General features: G+C 41.7%; 1 non-coding gene across 1 annotated transcript; it reads right to left on the bottom strand.

Annotated features, from left to right (window-relative positions):
- Positions 1-856: 856 nt before the first annotated feature.
- Positions 857-938, bottom strand: TRNAS-GCU (transfer RNA serine (anticodon GCU)). Its single transcript has one exon. It is a non-coding gene; the product is annotated as a tRNA-Ser (tRNA).
- Positions 939-4,585: the final 3,647 nt, after the last annotated feature.

Raw genomic sequence — 4,585 nt, 5'->3', positions numbered from 1 at the left:
CTTGCAGAATGTTTACAACCAAATTAATTTGCATCTTCTCACTGAGAAATGTTCTGCTAAAAATTTCTGAAACCTGCCCATTGACAGGCACATAGAAACATTTCCCTGTTCCAGGCAACTCACTCCCAATGAACACATCCTTTTGAGCTGATAAAATGCGTATTGAGAATGCTGATCTTTTTAAATGTGGTATCAAATTTCTATATTATTATTATATCACAGAGATACAATAAGTACAGAAACTTCACAGAGGGGTATCTCAGAGGCACAGGTTTTCTTTGTGCTTCCCCTGAAACAAAGTTTTCAAAGTCTCCTCATCTTGGTTGGGTAGTCGATAGCAGACTCCCACCAAGATATCAGCCTTGTTGGCCTTTCCCCTGATCTTGACCCCCGATCCCTGACCCATAAGCACTCGACTTCTTCATCACCCACTTGGAGATCCATGCAATCAAGGTACTCTCTAACACACAGGGCTACCCCACCTCCTTTCCTTCCTTGCCTCTCCCTTCTGAAGGGCCTGTAGCCATCCATTCCAGCACTCCAGTCATGACAGTGCACCCATCACATTTCAGTGATGGTTATTGTGTCATAGTTTTCCTGACTCACTGTGGTCTCTAGCTCTTCCTCTTTGTTGCTCATGCTGCATGCGCTGGTGTACATGCACTTCACCCGGGCTCCCCCAGCCCTGGCATGTAGAATTGTGAGACTTCTGTCACCTGCTTGTAGAATGCCTCATCTGTCTCTTCATCCTGGTTGGGTAGCCTATAGCAGGCTCCCACCAGGATATCAGCCTTGTTGACCTTCCCCCTGATCCATAAGCACTCGACTTTTCTGTCACCAAAAGCCACGGCACTACCGACGAGGATGGGATTCGAACCCATGCGTGCAGAGCACAATGGATTAGCAGTCCATCGCCTTAACCACTCGGCCACCTCGTCCACTGTCGTGATTTATGGACCTGTGTGTGTTTGTTTAAATATTGCCTAACCTACTCCTCCTTCGCCAAGGACAGATCTACTTTTTCCTGGACTTTCCCACTGGTCTCAGGGACTGGGATTGAAGAATGCCTCTTAACAGTGAAGGCCAAAGCAAAGAAGGTAAAGTACGTTGGTTTCCTCCGTGTCATATGTGACCTAGTCCTCATTTCCATTCAGCAGTGGACCCACATTTTTCCTGGTCTTCTTTCTTTTCTTGTTGCACCTCTAGAAACCATTCTCCTTGCCCTTAATGTCCCTCACCAGATTCCATTCCAAATGGCCTTTTGCTTTCCCTAATCTTAGCCCTGAGTGTCTCTGTATTTCTCCTAGGTCACCCCCGCCAACTACCACCTTGTGTATGCTTCTTTTCTATGTTTGAGTTTTGTCAGAAGCTCCTTGCTCATCCGTGCAGGCCTCTTGCCACCTTTGCTTGATTTCCTGCTTGTCAGGATGAACCATTCTCAACCTTAGAAGAGGTGATCCTTGAAAATTAACCAGCTCTCCTGAACCTCTCTTCTGTAAAGGACAGTAACCCATGGGATTCTTCCAAGAAGAATCTTGAACAGACCAAGTCTTCTGTTCTTCTGAAGTCCAAAGTTCCTATTCTGCTTTTTTGATTTTTACCCTCATCTCAGAATCCTAAACTCTACTATTCTATGGTCAGCACAACTAACTGGTCCCCTCCACCTTTCACATTCTCCACCATATCTTCCCTATTTGCAACTATGAGATACACCATAGTCTCTGAACCACCACTGCCTGTGAATATAAAGTTTCTTTCAGTTGTCTGAAGAAGGACATATCTATTTCTTCCTGATCAGGCAGTTTGTAGCTGACCTCTAATCTTACCTCTAATCCAAACTCATAAACTTTCAACTGTCCCCTGTCTGTCACAAGGCAGAGTTCAAAGCATTCTTGCTGCCCTCTCACAGAATGGACATCCTCCTCTTATCATCTTTCCTGCTTGTCCTTTCTAAAGAGCCTCTATGCATCCATCGCAGCACTCTCCAGGCACTTCAGGTTCAATGTGCCCCAGAAGAAACAGAAACAACCAAAGAAGAAATAGGAACAGCCAAAGAAGAAACAGGAACAATCAAAATAACTGCTGCCTTCTGGTGCCCAGGAGAGGTGCCCCTACTCTCCTGCCTTTTTGATAGACATGCCTGTGTAACTATGTCTAAATGGGCCTGAGAATGGCTGGAGGGAAAAGTGGTTCTCCAGATGAGAAAGACAGCGATAATGTGATCTGTCACATACATACACTCATATTCTTGAGGAAAGGGAAGCACAGTAAACAGATGGAAACATCTGCTGCAGAGAAATGCACCAGAGAGGGAATTACATTGATGCATGTTTCAGTCCTTTGTGAAGTCTGATCCAGAATGCTAACTCTGTAGGAGCTAGAAACATCAGATGAGAGGAAGATCAGGCAGTGGAGACACAAATGGGACCAAGGGCAGATAGAGAGAGACTAGACCAAAAACAATACCTGTCTGATTTATTGCTCAGCAGAGAGAACAATACATCTGTCAGCATACACTTTTCACAGGGGAGTTAAGGATGAACTCCTGCTGCCTTAAATTGCCAGATGTGTTCACCCTACCCCCAACCCTATTTTATCACCTCCAATAATAGAACAGATGTGGTACATGCCCTGCAGGCAAGGCAATTTGTTCATGTGCCATGTTTTGCACAAGAACATAATCTGATTGTCAGTAATGTCTTATACAAACATAATAAGATACAAAGCATACTGGCTATTTCATTGGGAGGCTGCCATCAGTGTCGCTTTTTTTTTCTACAGCCTGACACACCTGCATCATCTCAAAACATGAGTTGCAAACCAGGTGAATTTCTCACTTCTAAAAGGCTTCAGTGGGTTTCTGCAAAATGAAGCCTGCAATGACTTTGCAATGGAGTAGTGCTGGTGAATAGAGGCATTCTTACATACTGAGTGCACTCTAAAGAGAAGGCTAGCCATTTTTCCAAAGCCTTTTAGAGAGCATAAAATAATAGTGAGTAAAACTATGTCAAATGGACCAGATCATCCTTCTCTTGGATGAAGAACAAAACACCCAAAATTCAAACTGCATTGTTCTATTTGGTGGACACCCGAATAGCTGAACCATACAATGAATTGGTCCTGGCTATATTTTCAACGCCTGTTTCAGGTATTCCTGCAACAATCTGCTTTGGAAAGACAGTACATGTCTAGGGAAGTCCGACCTCCAAAAATAGTAAACCTCCTACATTTTAGAGGGAGACTACGTAGGAGAGCGCTCACGTGGTCACACCATACATGATATTCTCCCTTTTGCTGTTCCAGGTGAGACCTGCTGCACCTGTAAGACTTCAGTCAATTCCTAAAATGGAACCAAAAGCATGAGTTCAACTTCTATGTAATGAGGATGTAACTGGCAGAGAACAATTTGGCTTTTAAATTATGGACATACCAAAGAATTCCTTATTAACTCATCTACAAATCTTCTCTTTTTTTCTCATATACCCATTCCTTGTAAATAGGATTGTTTCTCACAGACCTCTTCCAGGTAACTCTCTGCCTGCTTTTGGATAAGTAATGAGAGCAAGCCTAGAAGATCTTTGGACTAGGTTATCCGAAAATTCCCTGAATAGTGTGATCTCTGTTACTTGAGGATGTAACTGTCTTGATTCAAATATAATTCATAAAGAAAATATAACGCCTTTTCACCAGCTCTGGAAAGAAGTCATGCATGATAAGCTGTTGTGTGTCTTTCTGTATCATCTATGTAATCTTGTCACAAAATATTGACATTTTTATTTCTGTGATTCCAACTATCAGTTCTAAAACAATCATATTTTCATATTTGCTTTCCAAAGTCTTTATTTTCTCCTTTCAGAAGCAAATTCTTTGTCTGGTAAGACAATGAAGCATATGCCTAACCAAAACATGTAAGTTGTCCCACTGCTTTTCGTAGGGATCTTTACACGTGTAAAAGCTGGTGTCTTGGTAACTGGAACTCAAGGGCCAAATTCTCTGCTGGTGTTGTCCTGTAATACCATTTCCTTCAATTCAGCTCTACTGATTTATAAGACCTAACTGTACAATGAAATTTAGCCAAGTGGAAAGTAGAATATAAAAGCATTATGATGCTGTCAGCTTTACAGTAGAAAGCCTTGTAGCTACCATTTGTTTAGAAAAAATAAAAAGCCCTGAAGTTGTTGGCTACATTTCCTTAACAAGTCATCTTATTAATGTCATTCCTCTGTATGGAGGACACTATGTTAATCCTGGGATCTTAATTAAAAACAAGATTATGTTTGATTTTTTTAATTTGTCAAAGTCTTTTGAATAAAATGAAGTCCAGTAAGTAGGTATATGGTTACCTTACGACCTGCAGTTCTCCACTATGCTTCTCTACCGTCACAAAGCCTCAGAATCAAGGTTACCAAACTGCAAATCCTGACCAGCTATCCAAGGAACTACTACTATTACGACCAGTTACTAGTTTCAAAGAACATAATTTAGAAGTTTGAAACAAAAACTTTCCTGAAATTCTTACAGCACTGAAGTCTCTCATTGGCTTTTTTCTTTTTTGTTTTGTTGTTTTATTTTTCTTTTAGGTAGT

The sequence above is a fragment of the Tinamus guttatus genome, unplaced genomic scaffold, assembly GCF_059628265.1.
Source record: "Tinamus guttatus ecotype Peru unplaced genomic scaffold, ASM5962826v1 Tinamus_guttatus_pri_ptg000025l, whole genome shotgun sequence".
Taxonomy (NCBI): Eukaryota; Metazoa; Chordata; class Aves; order Tinamiformes; family Tinamidae; genus Tinamus; species Tinamus guttatus.
Note: the sequence above shows the minus strand (reverse complement) of the source record. Positions and strands in the feature narration are given on the sequence as shown.